Genomic DNA, 17,261 nt, shown 5'->3' with positions numbered 1-17,261 from the left:
TGGGAGCTTTCTATGGATGCCACATATAATCAGAGAAACTCACTGCTTTTGTGTGATTGAATGAACTGTTCGTAAAATGACCAAATGTAACCAGCTAATGCGATTTACTCACAGAAAGGCCGAATACTTACATCACACATCATAGGGATAATTACACATGTCTCTAGCTAAGTTTCTTTATATTGAACAAAGCTCCTCACTATTCTAGAAGCACCTCCTGTTGCAAAGCACACAAAGTGCTAGTGGAACTCAGCAGGTCAGGAAGCATCTATGGACCTGAATAAACAGTCGATTTCGGGCTGAGACCCTGCTTAAGGACAGGAAAGGAAGTGGGGGGGAGAAGAAGGAAGATAGCTAGAAAAGTTCTAAGTTAATTTAATGTCAGAGTACATACATGTCATTACGTACAACCCTGAGATTCTTTTCCTTCGGGCATACTTAGCAAATCTATAGAACAGTAACTGTAAACAGGATCTATAAACTAAACAGACTGCAAGTGCAGATACTAAGTAAATAGCTATAAATAACGAACATAAAATAACAAGATAAAGGAGTCCTTAAATGAGTGTAGTTATCCCCTTGTTCAAGAGCCTGATGGTTGAGGGGTAGCAACTGTTCTTGAACCTGGTGGTAGGTGTGATTATACGGGCAGTGGGAAAATCATCCCCCATGTGCTTCTTGATCTCATTACTCAAGATTCAATGCCATGCCAATATGATCTGGCCCACACCTTCACTAACCAGGACTAACACTTGCCTTTTTGGGGATCTCCCTCCTCCTTACACAAGTTTTAAGGTTTATGTTTAAGGATATGCTGAGGTGATGGGTTGTTACTTGTGTTTGATATTGGGGGGGGTGATGTTGGATTGTGGGGAATGAGTGTTCAGGTGTAGTGGTGTCTAGGCAATAATTGATGGGGGTGCAATAGCCAGTTTTAGGTTTAGGGTCAGGGGTAGGGCTAGAGTGCAGTTATGTGGGTAGTGGGAAAATTATCCTTGTGCTTCTTGATCTCGTTATTGGAGATTCATTGTCACTTGACCCTACCAATTTGATCTTGCCCAACACCACTTGGCTTAGTTAACTGGGTGTGCACTGGGACACATCATCAGTAATGAAACCTGTGGTCTTTGGGTATTTCAAGTCTTTAAACACTAGACTCCCTCACTCAGGTGACCCAGCCAAGGTCTGATCAGGGTCAGTCTGTGTTTTTCCCATGGACCAAGATAATGAAAGGCACTTAGTTTCGAGGGTTAAGGGGTATCTTAGACATCGTTATTTGGTTTTATTTTGACCATTTGGGGAGTAGAATGTTTTGAGGCCTAGTTATTAGGCTTCATCTCAAACTAAGATGTAACTTCCTTAATTTAAGTTTACACTGATCTTGATATGGTATATGGGTGTGTGGGGATCCCTGGGAATCAGTTAACAGAGTTTACTGGAGATTCAGTGTCACTCCAACCTGTCGCTTTGAATTTAGTGATGACTTGTTTCGTGTTGGCATGAGCTTAACTTTCTGGTTCATTTTCGCCTTCTGGGTATCTTGGCTTTTTATTGGTGTTCCATGGACCGTGAAAATGTAAAGTGTGTCACTGTTTACTGTGGCTGTTATTATACAGGAAGTGGGAAAATTATACCCCTTGTGCCTCTTGATCTCATCACTCAAGGTTCAGAAGGTGTAAGGTGAAGTCATAAGACCATAAGATATAGGAGCAGAATTAGGTCATTTGGCCCATCGAGTCTGCTCCACCATTTCACTATGTGTGATCCATTATCCCTCTCAGCCTCTAAATCTTCTGCCTTCTCCCTATACACTTTCAAGCCCTGTCTAATCAAAAATATATCAACCTCTCCCTAAGCATATTCCATGACTTGGCCTCCACAGCTGCCTGCGGCAATGAATTCCACAGATTCACTACAGTCTGGCTAAAAAAATTCCTCCTCATCTCCATTCTAAAAGGATGCCCCTATATTCTGAGGCTATATCCTCTGGTCTTAGACTCCCCCGTCACAGGAAACACCTCTCCACATCCATTTGCCTTCGTCACCACCAACTCAAACTGCATATTAACCTTTAGGAAATCCTGCATGAGGATCTCAAGTCTCTTTGCACTTCAGATTTTATAAATTTCCTCTCCATTTGGAAAGTAGTCGACCCTTTTATTTCTTCTATCAAAGTGCATGACCATACACTTCCTAACACAGATCCTATTGCATCTGCCACTTCATTGCCCATTCGTCTAATCTGTTTTAGTCCTTCTGTAGCCATTCTACTTCGTCAAAACTACCTGCCCGTCTACCTGCCTTCATAACATCCACAAACTTGGCCACAACGCCATCAATTCCATCATCCAAGTCATTGACATATAATGTAAAAAACTAGGTGAGTAGGAAAGGTAAGGGGCTAGAGAGGAAGGAATCTGACATGAGAGGAGAGTGGACCACAGGAGAAAGGGAAGAAGAAAGGGTCCCAGGGGGAAGTGATAGGTAGGTGAGAAGAGGTAAGAGGCCAGAATGGTTAATAGAATGGTTACCATCAGGAGAAATCAAAATTCAAGCCTTCAAGTTGGAGGCTACCCAGACAGAATATAAGGTGTTGCTCCTCCACCCTGAGGGTGGCTTCACTGTGGCACAAGCGGAGACCACGGACTGACATGTCAGAACAGAATTGGACTTAAATATTTGGCCACTGGAATGTTCAGCTTCTGGTGGATGGAGCGGAGGTGCTCGATGAAGCCGTCCTCCAGTTTACGGCGGGTCTCACCAATGTGGAGGAGTTAGTGGATTCAGCCCAGTACCTCACGGGTAAAGCCCTTCCAACCGTTGAACGCGTCTACATGAAACTTTGCCATAAAAAAAGATACTCACCACCCAGGCCATGTTCTTTTCTCGCTGCTGCCATCAGGTAGAAGGCACAGGTGCCTCAGGACTCACACCACCAGATTCAAGAACAGTCACTACCTCTCAACCATCAGGCTCTTGCACAAAAGAGGATAGCTACACTTAATTAAGGACTCTATTATATTGTTATTTCATGCTAAGTATTTATTGCTATTTATTTATATCTGCATTTGCACAGCTTGTTGTTCATTTTCCACAGTTACTGTTCAATAGATTTGCAAAGTATGCCCACAGAAAAAGAAACTCAGGATTGTATGTGGTGACATGTATGTACCCTGATAATAAATTTTATTTTGAACTTTGGGATCACCAAACACAATAGACGACCCCTGCAGATTTACAGGTGAAGTGTAGCCTCACCTGGAAGGACTGTTTGTGGCCCGGAATAAAGGTGAGAAATGAGGTGAATGGGCAGGTGTGGCACTCTGGTCACTTGCAGGAATAGTGATAAAATGGAGATTGGTGCGGAGGCACAAATGGACAAGGGAATCATGGAGAAAGTGATTCCTGTGGAAAGCGAAGAGTGAGAGGTGGGAAGTAATGAGATGTTTTGTCCTTTGGAGATGGCAGAGTTGCGCAGAATGATGTGTTGGGCATGGAGGCTCATGAGTTGGTAGATAAAGATCAAGGGGAACTCTATCACTGTTGAGGCAGCAGAAAGATGGGGTGAGCATGGATATATTACATCTTAAAAGTTTGACATTTCCAGTATGTCAATCAAAATCGTCAAGTAAAGACTGCTCTTGCTTTCACCTTTCTTACCTTTGTTTTAGATAATAAGCAGGCACACTCCAAAGAGTTTCTCTGAGGAAAATAATTAGAAAGAATGCGTCTTGAAGAAGAGTGTTGGCCCAAGACGTTGACTGTTCCCTCTCTTCCATAGATGCTGCCTGACCTGCTGAGTTCTTCTAGCATTTTGTGTGTGTTGCAGTGATTGCATTATAGATTATTTATGATGCTTGCTATTGTAGCTCTTACGGAACATGTTAGATAAGTGTATCTGTAACTAAATCCTTGGTCATCTTCCTCACAAGAAAAGATTGCTCAGCATTGAAATTTTGCACAATCAACATTGCAAGAAAATGGGTTGATTATCACATTATACGGTTCAACTGAGATATTTGGTCAAAGCAAATCCATTCTCAACTTTTAATTAATGACATCAGTTCATTGCAAATCCAAGTGAAGAACCAAGAGACTAAGATGACATGAGTTTAAATGGCAGTTTCATGAGTTTAAATGCAAGATGGACTGCTACAACAAACGGAGATTGAAATATAATTTAAATTCTATTCTTTCCATTTACTGGAATCTGACAATATACACAACAAAAAGTTTAATGGAAAATGTATTACTGAGTTCTTCACCACAAGTGCTGTAAAGTAATACCACTCTAGTTAGCCAAATAGCCTGCTTGTTCCTCCTGCAATATAAGATGTTCAGTCCTGATATTTTCGGTTATCAGTTTGACAATGACATTATTATAACAATAAAAGAAAGAATTTCAATTTCTTCAACATTCTTCGTGATATCAGAACAATCTGAAATGCCTTAAAGCTTGCTAAAGTATTTTGAAGTACAGTGCCTTTTCCAATGTAGAAAACATGGGAAGAAACAAGACCCGATTACCTTTTCTACATGATAACAGAAACTATAAATATATAAGGATTAAATAATTTGTTTTTAGTCACGTCTGAGCAATAGATATTTGATAGAGAACCATCAGAAATCACCAGATATTTTAAAATTATTGTCAAGGCATTTCTTGTCAGGACTGCACAAGCAAGCACCTCCCAGTTCCACACAACTAATAGGAGTCACCTGCCACTCATTCCCAATGCATCACCTGCAGCCTATTTAAACCCAGCTTTCAGCCACAGCTCTTATATACCCATCGAACCAGCCAGTCTCAACAGGTTGTCCCGAGTCTTTAGTTGCCTTGTTGCCTATGGTGTTTATATCTGCTCTCTCTTGTTTTGTGGCACCTTGTGGCTTGTTATTTTGCAGTCTATCATTACCATTCATCACTGGACTGTTTCTGCTGCTCTGCTTTTGTGTCAAGCCTCCTGTACACATCCTGACAGGATAGGTGAACATGCGATTGACTCAGCAGAGTTTTCTCGCCTAATGGAAGTCTACTGCTGACACAGGTATAGGATCCAGAGGCAGCAAAAATCCATTGACCATCTGCTCGCCACTCTCAACCAACTTTCTGTCTCACTGCAGCAACCCCATGCTAGTCAACGTCTTCCCTCAGAGCGCCAGATTTGGGTGCCCGAATGCTTCAATGGATCCCGAACTCTATGCTGTAGCTTCCTGTCTCAGTGTGTCTCAGACTTTGAACTTCCAGCCATCTCTGTTTTCTATGAACAAAGCCAAGATTGTCTTCTTCATTTCTCTCTTGACTGAACGAACTCTAGTCTGGGCTGCTGCTAACTGGGACAATAAAACCATCATGATTAATACCTATAAGGCTCTGGTGGATTCCAGCACAGCCTTAGTGATGCCTTCTGGATTTTCCAACAGTCCAGCCATTTTCCAAGCCTTCATTCACAATATCCTGCAAGACATGCTACACAGGTACGTGTTTGTCTACCTTGACGACATTCTCATCTTCTACAAGGACTGTCACATCTGTTCGGTCCTTCAGCATCTCCTTGAAAGCCAGCTGTCTGTACTGCATGTTGGAAAAATGCCAGTTCCATACACAGTCATTTCCTTCCTGGAATTTGTCTGTTCTCTCTAAAACAATAACCATGGACCCAGAGAAAGTGTGTGCAGTGTTGAATAACACTGTGCTCCCTCAAAAAGCTAGAGGGCACCTTGGGTTTCTCCAACTTCTACTACTATTTTATCAGGAACTACAAATCATAAGTCCTCTCACCTCCCTCACCAAATCACTACCTCATGTATAATCTGATCTGCTGCTGCAAACCATGCTTTTGAGGAGCTCAAGAGATGCTTCACCATTGCTCACATTCTCCGCCATCCGAACCCCTCTGGACCATTTGTGGTTAAGGTGGAAGCATCTGACATGGGCATCCTTGCCCAGTGAGGACCAGATGCGAGGACACACCTTTGTTCCTCCTTCCCATACAAGTTCGACTCTGCATTATGCCATTCTGGAGTAGAAATCAGGGAGCTGCTCACCATCAAATGGTTTTCGAGGAATGGAAACCTTGGCTGATGGGAAACAGCGAGCCCGTCCTGATCTGAACTGACTACCAGAACCTCATACATACACCAGACCCGCCAACCTAACCAACGTCAGGGTTCCAGAGCCCTTTTATTGAGCAATTCAACTTCATCATCTCCTACTTAACCGACTCCATAATCACTACAGCGGACACCCTGTCACTGCAGTTCAATCCAGCTGAAACGGAGATCGATCTCAGGCCATCATTCCATCCTCACAAATCCTAATCATCTGCGATACTGAAACCCTAAACCTCCACATACTACAGCACAAGCCTGCCCTGACAACCACATGCCAGTGACGGATGTACTCCAGTGGGCCCACTCAAAAACTCTGTCCGGCCATCCAGGAGCACAACGGACTCTGGATTTTCTGTGAAACTGGTTCTGGTGGACCACCATGATCAGAGATATTCATCAGTTCATTGCTGCCTGCCCTCAATGTGCCCACTCCAAAACCTCCAACCAGCAGCCCTCTGGGCTCCTGCAGCCCCTTGACACCCATGGTCTCACGTCATGGATTACATCATGGGGTTCCCCACCTTGCAGTGAGACTACAGAGAACATGATGGTGGTGAATTATTTCTCCAAGAGGGCCCACTACTTTGCCCCCCCCCCCACCCAAGACATCTGTCAGGTTCTAACACAGTGGACCTGGTTCTCCAAAATGGAGTTCGCCTCCATGGCTTCCCTCAGAACTTTGTGTCAGACTGAGGCCCAGAAATCGTCTCATGCTTCTGACGAGCCTTCTGCTCTCTCCTCTGCACCTCAGTGAGTTTGGCATTTGGCTATCATCCACAGACCATCGGTCAGTCAGAAAGATCCAGTCAGCAAGTGGAGGGGTTTCTGCATTGCTTCACCACCTCTAAACCGGCCACATGGAAGTAGTATCTGTTCTGCGCCTAACAATCCCACAATTTGCACATCTCCTCTGCCATGGGCATGTAAAGTGCCTCATGGCTACCAACCTCCACTGTACATCACAGAGGAGCCAACGGTGGAGGTCCTATATGCCAGGGCCCTGGTTTGCCAATGCCAGCTTGGAAGAAGGCCTGAAGGACCATCCTAACTGCAACTGTGCCTAATGCTGTCAGGCCAACCACCAGAAGCGCCCAGCCAGACCACTCTGACCTGGGGATCATCTCTGGCTGTTCGCTCGAGATATGGCCCTGTGCATCGAGTAATCTTTTCAAGGTTACCCATTGCATCAATTCAGTCGGTAACTGTCTCCAGCTGCCACTGTCCCTCAGGATCACAGCTGCTTTCCACGAGTCCTGCCTCAAGCCTGTTGACCATGGACCTTTCAACCTACCTGAGCCTGCACCTCCAGATTGTAGGATGGTGGAAGTTTATCCAGTGTACCTGGTTCCCCCAGTTGATGCATACACATTGGCATGGGCGAGGTGTGCAGTACTTAGTCAAATGGGAAGGGTACAGCCCAGAGGAAAGGTCGTGTTGTTTCATCTTGGATCCATTGCTCATCAAGGAGTTTCACCGGACCCATCCAGATCATCCCGAGCCATCTCATACTGGCCGTAGGAGAGTGGGTCCTTTCAGGTCTGCACAGATAGGCACCTCCTAGTCTCCATTCTGCTAACCGGAATCAACTTCCATCCACTTCCATCTCATCATCTGCGTCCTATTTCAACCGAGCTCTCATCCACAGTCCTTTGTGCGCCCATTGAACCACCCAGACTCAACCAGTTGATCTTAACTTTCAGTTGCCTTGTTCCCTGTGGTGCTCAGTATATGTTCTCTCTTGCCTTGAGGTCCCGCATAGCTTATTATTTGTTGGTCTATACTAAAGTTGCCATTCATCGCTGAATCGTCTCTGCTGCTCTGCTTTTTCAGTCAAGCCTCCTCTATATTTCCTGATTCTCCTGCATCAGCTTTTGAGGGTAGCTGAGACATGGGTTTAAGATCTCAACTGGAAATACAATTCCAAAATTCCATCACTTCTGAGCACTGCACCAGAGTATCACTCTGTGACATAGAAAAAAAGGAGGGAGACCTGAGGTTCTCTGACTCACAGGCAGGAGCGCTACTATTAAGCTGAAGTTGATAACTGGAAGCAGATGCAATACTCCAACATCTCCTACAGCTTCCAAACATTTTAAAGAAACCTGTTTCAGCCTGCAAGGAAATACAAGTCCGCATGGTAGGTGGCATGTGTACAATGCAGATGTACAAATGTAATAAACCCAATTGGAAAGTGTATCGATGTAATTGCTTTTTCAGAAAATGGACACTCTTCAAGACCTGATGGAGCTAAGGTACAAATTAGCCATCTGAGCATGTGTAACTTGGCTCATGGAGTTGAATGACCTTCTATTCTGTATAGTGAGATGGCAAGTCTCTAATTTATTGTGCAGTGTCACGTGACCGGCAACAATGAATATAGAAGTGAGTCAGGTTTTATAAATGCGAAAACAGTCTTAAAGTGGTAAATTCAAACACAGTTCTTAGAATGGTAAATTTGAAAGTCCAAGAGATTTATACAGTCAGTTAGGAGAGACTTTCCTGAAGTAAAGAATTCCTCGAAGACTCAACGTTACTGCCGATCCCAGCCGGAACCTGCCTTGTCCGCAGGACTCACGAGGATGGAAATAAAACGGTTTAAAGGCACTGACCTTTTTCCTCCGTAGACTAGATACTGCACAACCTTTTCTGCTGCTTTTAACAAAGGTTATCTCATGCAGATCAATCTTACTTGAACGAATTCAATAATGGTCGATTCACTCCAAAACTGTCGAACGACTCCTTCAGGTTCCCGTCTTCACCTCCAATATTACTGAAAAGGTACATCAACAAATCTGGCAGCTATTGGTGAAACTGCCAGCCCAACACTTCTGTACCTTACAATAGAAAGTAAAACTCCGTTTTAAAACTATACTGCATCATGAGATTAATAAGCAGCATAGCGAAGTATTTGACTGACGATCTAACTGAAAACTAATTGCGTCAGCAGGGGTCTACACTTATATACCTGGTGAGAACAGGTGGTCACGTGACCTCACATCGTGGGAAAATGACATCATGTGACCTCTGCAGGACCATTACAACATCCTCATAAGACAATCACAAGATATCTATAAAGTATGTAACAGCAGAGTACTTGAATCCCAGTTTTTTTTACCCAGTATGTGCATCAGTTGTATCTGCATTTCATTACCATTAAGGAGGCCAGTCTTGTTGGATAATGCCTTGTGTCCAGAATCATGTATCAACCTCAGATGCTGGAAAACTAAACTATTTATGCAAATTGCCAATTTGAATTTGGGATTTCAATCTTGTGAGTTGTACCGCATCTTGGAAATGATGATCACATAAACATTAAGTTTTAGAATGGAATCCAACATTCTGTCCCGGTAGTATCCAAGATAAATTGATTCATCATAGCAAAACCCCTTCAATGAGAATTGAGAATTCTGAGGTTGTGTTTTTATAATTAAAACAAACATTAATCTTTCACATTCCCAAAATGATTAAATGGGATCTGCAGATAAAATTGAATAATCAATAGTCTATCCGTTTTGTTCAATAAAACAGAAGGCCTAGGAAACAACATTGCCAAAATACTTGCCCATCCCACCCCCACTTCTGCTCTAATATTTACAGACCATGTATTGCATACATTTTGCCTTGCTATCACTATCAGATCTATGGCATGCAAATAAGTAGTAAAGCTGAAAGAAGAGCAAGGCTCCTTGTACATGTGGCCTTGAACATCTTCATTGTCAGAGAACAGTCAAGTTTGGTAGATGACAGCTGAGCTGATAACTCATGTTTTCTGCGTCACAAAATCAGTATATTATAGATCTGAAGAGATACGGCACATAAACAGGTCCTGCAGCCCACTAAGTCAACACTGACCATCAGCCATCCATTTATTTTAATCGTATATTAATCTATCTTGGCATTACCATCAGAGAAAAGGTTCGAGAGCTTGAAGACCCACACTCAATGATTCATAAATCACTGCTTCCCCTCCACTATTGGAATTTTTAATGGTTCATGAAAACAAAACACTAGCTCATTATTTTTGCGTGATTTATTTTGCAATTCATAGTATTTTTTTTCCTGTAAAGCAACACATTCCATGTCATAGTAATAATATATCTGATTCTGATCTCTTATTCTCCCCTCATTGCCATTAATTCACCCCATTCTACAACTCACCTACTTATTGGTGGCAATTTACACCAGCCAATTAAGCTACCAGTCACAAGTGTGTGAGATATTGGAGGAAACTACAACACCCAGCATTGGTAACAGATATCCAGGTAGACACTGGGCACTCTGATTTTCCCCAAAACAAGATTCATAAAAGTTCTGGTAAGAAAATTTGTATCCTGTGACTGCCAGGAAGATCTTAAGCTGGGAAATATCTCAGATGCTTTCTTGTAGACTGGATTTACCTATTGATGGTTAGTTCCATACATCCAATCGTTAGTAGAAATTCGTTTCTAGTGTCCCACATTTGCATTTTTAGAGGACACTTAGAAAACTATTTGCTGAGGATCTCTCAAGATGTTCCCAAAAGATTGGATCTCAAATTAAAAGAGACTGACCATTGATTAGGATACAAAGGAGAATTGGGCCAAATGTGGCAGACGTTCTTTAATGTGGGTAAATGTAGCATGTGTCGTTGGGATCAAGGTGCTAAGCACTTAAGACCACAGAGTAGTTGCAACATACATCAAAGTTGCTGGTGAACGCAGCAGGCCAAGCAGCATCTATAGGAAGAGGCGCAGTCGACGTTTCAGGCCGAGACCCTTCGTCAGGACTAACTGAAGGAAGAGTGAGTAAGGGATTTGAAAGCTGGAGGGGGAGGGGGAGATGCAAAATGATAGGAGAAGACAGGAGGGGGAGGGAACGAGCCGAGAGCTGGACAGGTGATAGGCAAAAGGGGATACGAGAGGATCATGGGACAGGAGGCCTAGGGAGAAAGACGGGGGGGGGGGTGACCCAGAGGATGGGCAAGAGGTATATTCAGAGGGACAGAGGGAGAAAAAGGAGAGTGAGAGAAAGAATGTGTGCATAAAAAGGAGTAACAGCTGGGGTACGAGGGGGAGGTGGGGCCTAGCGGAAGTTAGAGAAGTCAATGTTCATGCCATCAGGTTGGAGGCTACCCAGACGGAATATAAGGTGTTGTTCCTCCAACCTGAGTGTGGCTTCATCTTTACAGTAGAGGAGGCCGTGGATAGACATGTCAGAATGGGAATGGGATGTGGAATTAAAATGTGTGGCCACTGGGAGATCCTGTTTTCTCTGGCGGACAGAGCGTAGATGTTCAGCAAAGCGGTCTCTCAGTCTGCGTCGGGTCTCACCAATATATAAAAGGCCACATCGGGAGCACTGGACGCAGTATATCACCCCAGTCGACTCACAGGTGAAGTGATGCCTCACCTGGAAGGACTGTTTGGGGCCCTGAATGGTGGTAAGGGAGGAAGTGTAAGGGCATGTGTAGCACTTGTTCCGCTTACACGGATAAGTGCCAGGAGGGAGATCAGTGGGGAGGGATGGGGGGGACGAATGGACAAGGGAGTTGTGTAGGGAGCGATCCCTGCGGAATGCAGAGAGAGGGGGGGAGGGAAAGATGTGCTTAGTGGTGGGATCCCGTTGGAGGTGGCGGAAGTTACGGAGAATAATATGTTGGACCCGGAGGCTGGTGGGGTGGTAGGTGAGGACCAGGGGAACCCTATTCCTAGTGGGGTGGTGGGAGGATGGAGTGAGAGTAGATGTACGTGAAATGGAGGAGATGCGTTTAAGAGCAGAGTTGATAGTGGAGGAAGGGAAGCCCCTTTCTTTAAAAAATGAAGACATCTCCCTCGTCCTAGAATGAAAAGCCTCATCCTGAGAGCAGATGCCGCGGAGACGGAGGAATTGCGAGAAGGGGATGGCGTTTTTGCAAGAGACAGGGTGAGAAGAGGAATAGTCCAGATAGCTGTGAGAGTCAGTAGGCTTATAGTAGATATCAGTGGATAAGCTGTCTCCAGAGACAGAGACAGAAAGATCTAGAAAGGGGAGGGAGGTGTCGGAAATAGACCAGGTAAACTTGAGGGCAGGGTGAAAGTTGGAGGCAAAGTTAATAAAGTCAACGAGTTCTGCATGCGTGCAGGAAGCAGCGCCAATGCACTCGTCGATATAGCGAAGGAAAAGTGGGGGACAGATACCAGAATAGGCACAGAACATAGATTGTTCCACAAACCCAACAAAAAGGCAGGCAAAAAACAAAAAGAGTAGTTGCATCTCATTGTCCTGCAGGGAAATGAATAGGCTTTTAAGGTAATTGATCAAGACAATTAAATTAGTACCTAAAACACATGATACCTGAATAGTAGAGCCATTGGAATAGATATACCCAGTCTTCTTTCATTTTTATGGAGATGCCAAGGCTTTAAGTTGTAGAAAAGAGACACTAGGACAATATGCTCTGGGCTACAGTTTCTGGTGGATAAACAATGAAGTTCAAGGACAAGAATCTTTTGAAATCATATGACAACCTAAATAAGGTTGTCTGATTTATCCATGGTTAGTGGAGGATAAAGATGAAACATCTTCTTTCATCTGGTAAAGCTGCTAAGCAGGGTTGGAATACCATTAACTTTAATGATAGCCAGCTAAGAAAGCCATCAGATCTCATGCAGATGTTTCCATTCCTTGTTTGATTTTGTCCATGGTAAAACACAATGCTTCTGCCAAATAAAGAGATTGCTTGCTGTGTGGTTAAAATTGTCTTCATAATAAAAATTCTGTTCATAAATTTTTAGCTAGTTGGCCTTGATGATTTGATTAACATTTGGCAGCTTGAAAATGAACCATGTTGTTGCAAGTGACTGCCTTTGGTCCAATTGATAAATATTTTATTTAATTAGGTTAAGACAGATGTAACCTGCATACTCGAATATATAGGTATTGTCTATTTATGTCTATAACCTACATTATAAAATGTGTGAAGTATCTTTTGGCAAATCAGGACATTTGAAGGTTGAATTGTTTACAAGCCAGATTATATTGAGTGAAGTTAAAATGAACATCACTATTTTTTAAAGCGTTTATTGATTTAAAGAGCAGATGATAGAAAGATAAGCAAGAGTCAGCATTTGAGGGCAACGCATGCTGGAGCTACCAGACCTGCTTCCAGTGCTGATGCTGAGGGGATTGCAAGTGTACACCAAGCCTGTGCGTGCTTCCCCTGGTTATGTCCCACTTCCCAAAGAGGTGCAGGTTGGAAGGTTAACTGGACACAATAAGTTACCCTTGGTGTGTGGATGAATGGTAGAATCTAGCAACTGTTGATAGGAATGTGGGGAGAGTAAGGTGTAAGGAAAATTACTTAAGAATGGATCAGTCTGTGGGCCAGTGTAAGCTCAATAAATGGAAATGGGCTCCTGCAGTGTTGTAAGGATATATGAGAAGTAAGTTTATGTCGTCCTTATTGTTAGATTTCCCTTAAAGGATATGTCTAACTTTTTCAATAATTAAGATTGGATCAACCCTGAAGTTGGATAATGGTAGATATAATTAAAAACAATAATACAGCAGCATGTATCTATTTGTTTCTTAATGTGCTCATGGGATGTGATTGTACCAGAAAATTTTTACCTCATATCCTCTGTGAAAATGACAGTGAGCTGCTGCCTTAAACTCCGAGGTCCTTGAAATTTAATTACATATACATAATACAGTCAAATATTGAGCTTCACAACTTTGACCCGGTGTAACAGTGAACAATGATCTTTGACATTGGTCCAGAAAGCTTAATAAAGCATGTGATATTTGATTGAAAAATGTTTTCTTGTTCAGTGACAACTTCTGTGTCATATTGGTAATGCAAAGTAAACTATGACGCACAACAGAAGTACAGCAAAAATATTACAGGTGAACTAACTTCTGTGAAAGAGAACAAATCTGTGCAAAAACAACGTAGGATGAAATTCATATCAAAACTACCATTTTTTCCATAAGTACAATGTTCTAAAGTGTAATCACAAAAAAGTTTATCATATTTATTACAACACACATCAAAGTTGCTGGTGAACGCAGCAGGCCTGCTGCGTTCACCAGCAACTTTGATGTGTGTTGCTTGAATTTCCAGCATCTGCAGAATTCCTGTTGTTATCATATTTATTATTTCAGCAAAACAAAGCATTAGTGGTGTGTCATTTTGATAATTAATATAAATTAAAGTAGAAATGGCTTTCTATTTTAGGAGCAGCATATTTTAATGTATTACATAATCTTACCTATAAGCACAATTTTCCTCCAGCTTTGAGTAAAGAAGTGTCATCCGTCAGAAGCTGTAATTCCTCTAAGCTTGGAGATAAGAATGCTTTGATTAGAGATGTAATTTTGCCGATTCTTACTATTCCAAGACAGTGACCCTGACCCCTTTTCTATATTTTGTTATCCAAATCTAAAGTGCTTCCTGTGACAATGTAATCAAGAGCTAATCTTACTCGTTTGTATGGTCTGTGCGGTTTAATAATGTAGCCTGATTGGGGAATGATCTTTATAATGGGTCAGCTTTAGTTTTGTGGGGAATAATGTTAGCTCTGATGAGCTACAAGAACTGGATTGCAGAAAATGTATTAAAAAGTTTAATTTTGCTTAATGTAAATAGATGATATTTAATACCATAAATTGAAACAACATTTTAAACATGGTTGCAGATGAAATATTCTGTATAAATTGCATTGAATTCTGATCAGAGCTGCCCAGATTCCAAATACTGTCAAGATACTGGTGGGATTATTTTCAAATTCCCGGGTTTATGAAAGGAAATGACAAAGCTTGGATATGCTAATTATTTACTTTTGTAAGCAATTGAAATTCCTGATTCAACAAAGAACTAACTAGGAATGAAAGACAAGATCAGGGAAGACTTAAAAGAGGGAAAGAGGTGTTGATAATTAATTGCCAGTGTGATAATTAAAGTCAAGGTGGAGTTTATTGTCATTGCACAAGTACCTGTACGCACAGGTGCAATGAAAAACTTGCTTGCAGCACCATCACAGGCAATTAGCATCACATAGGCAATATTCAGCAGAAAAACATAAATTATACAGCACATTTGCAAGAAAAAGATCACAGTCCATCTTAGTGCAAAATGATCAGAGTCGTCATTAACAAGAGAAAATCTGCAGATGCTGGAAGTACCTACATCTGAATGAAGGGTCTCAGCCTGAAATGTCGACTGTACTGTTTTCCATAAATGCTGCCAGGCCCACTGAGTTCCTCCAGTCTTTTGTGTGTGTTGGTTAGAATGGTCATTAGTCTTGCTAAACTGTAGTGGTGATGAAGGTTTTGCTGGCTGCCTCAACAACTATCGCCCGGTTGCACTCCGATCTACTGTAATGAAGTATTTTAAGAGATGGTCATGGCTAGAATCAACTTCTACTGCAAGGATCTGTACCCACTGCAATTTGCCTATCGCCACAATAGGTCTACAGCAGATGCAACCTCACTGGCTGTCCACTCAGCCTTGGACACCTAGACAATAGTAATGCCAACATCTGGCTACTGCTTATTGATTAGAGCTCATTGTTCAACACAATCATAGTCTCAGTTCTAATCAACAAACTCCAAAATCTAGGCCTCCATACTTACATCTTCAACTGGATCCTTGATTTCCTCACTGGAAGACCACAGCCTGTGCAGATTGGAAATCACATCTCCTCCTCACTGACAATCAACACTGGCACGCCTCAAGGACGTGTTATTGGCTCACTGCTCTACTCTTTCTACATCCACGACTGTGTGTCTAGGCATAGCTCAAATCCCATCTATAAATTTGCCAATGACACAACTATTGTCATTGCCCTTTTCTCACTGTTACCATCAGGTATGAGGTACAGAAGCCTGAAGGCACACACTCAGCAATTCAGGGACAGCTTCTTCCCCTCTGCCATCCGATTCCTAAATGGACATTGAATCTTTGGACACTACCTCACTTTTTTTTTAACATACAGTATTTCTGTTTTTGCACTTTTTAAAATCTATTCAATATATGTAACCGATTTACTTGTTTATTTATTATGATTATGTTTTATTTTCTTTATTTTTTTTCTTCTCTCTGCTAGATTATGTAGTGTATTGAACTGCTGCTGCCGCTAAGTTAACAAATTTCACGTCACATGCCGGTGATAATAAATCTGATTCTGATTCTGAACTATTGTTGGCAGAAATTCAGATGGTGATTAGAAAGTGTACCAGAGTGAGTTAGATCAGCAGGTAGTGGGGTGCAGCAACAACCTTGCTCTCAACATCAATAAGACCAAGGAATTGATTGTGGACTTCAGGAAGGGGAAATCGAGAGAACACACACCAGTCCTCATTGAGGGATCAGCAGTGGAAAGAGTGAGCAGTTTCAAGTTCCTGGGTGTTAACATCTCTGACTATCTATCCTGGGCCCAACATATTGATGCAATTACATGGAAGGCACAACAGCAACTATATTTTTTCACAAGTTTGAGGAGACTTACTCTGTCAGCAAAGAAACCTACAAATTTCTATAGATGAACCGTGGAGGTCATTCTAACTGGTTGCCTCACCATCTGATATGGAGGGGCCAAGGCATGGAAAATGCTGCAGAAATTTGCAAGCACAACCAGTTCCATCATGGGCAGTAGCCTCCCCAGCATCAAGGACACCTTCAAAACGCGTTGCCTCAAAAAAGCAGCATCCATCATTAAGGTCCCTCATCACCCAGACATGTTCTCTTCACATTGCTATCATCAAGGAGGAGGTAGAGGAACCTAAAGACATACATTCAACATTTTAGGATGAGCTTCTTCCCTTCTGCCATGGATTTCTGAATGCATAATGAATCTATGAACACTATCTCACTATTTTATCTCTCTTTTTGCAGTACATTTAATTTACTTTTTTATGTATACTTATGGTAATTTGTAGTTTTTATTATTACGTATTGCAATGTACTGCTGCCACTATAAGGATTTCACAACATATGCCAGTGATATTCAACCTGATTCTGCTTCTAATTCACATTCAAGAACAGAATAGTAGGGAAGTAGTGGGTGGTGTAATATATTGAAGAAAAACGTAAATATAAAACAGATTTGAACTAAGTGAAGAGAGAGATGAGCAGGATTTAACAACAGGTATATTAGGTATAATCAAATACTTTATGTTATCAAAATTTT

The 17,261-nt window shown here is 42.1% G+C and overlaps 1 protein-coding gene across 2 annotated transcripts in view; it reads left to right on the top strand.

Moving 5' to 3' along the window:
• Positions 1-17,261, top strand: part of LOC134357401 (A disintegrin and metalloproteinase with thrombospondin motifs 19-like) — a 381,779-nt gene that overhangs the window by 188,492 nt on the left and 176,026 nt on the right. The gene's annotated exons all lie outside the window — the stretch shown is intronic.

This window comes from Mobula hypostoma, chromosome 16, assembly GCF_963921235.1.
Source record: "Mobula hypostoma chromosome 16, sMobHyp1.1, whole genome shotgun sequence".
NCBI lineage: Eukaryota > Metazoa > Chordata > Chondrichthyes > Myliobatiformes > Myliobatidae > Mobula > Mobula hypostoma.
Note: the sequence above shows the minus strand (reverse complement) of the source record. Positions and strands in the feature narration are given on the sequence as shown.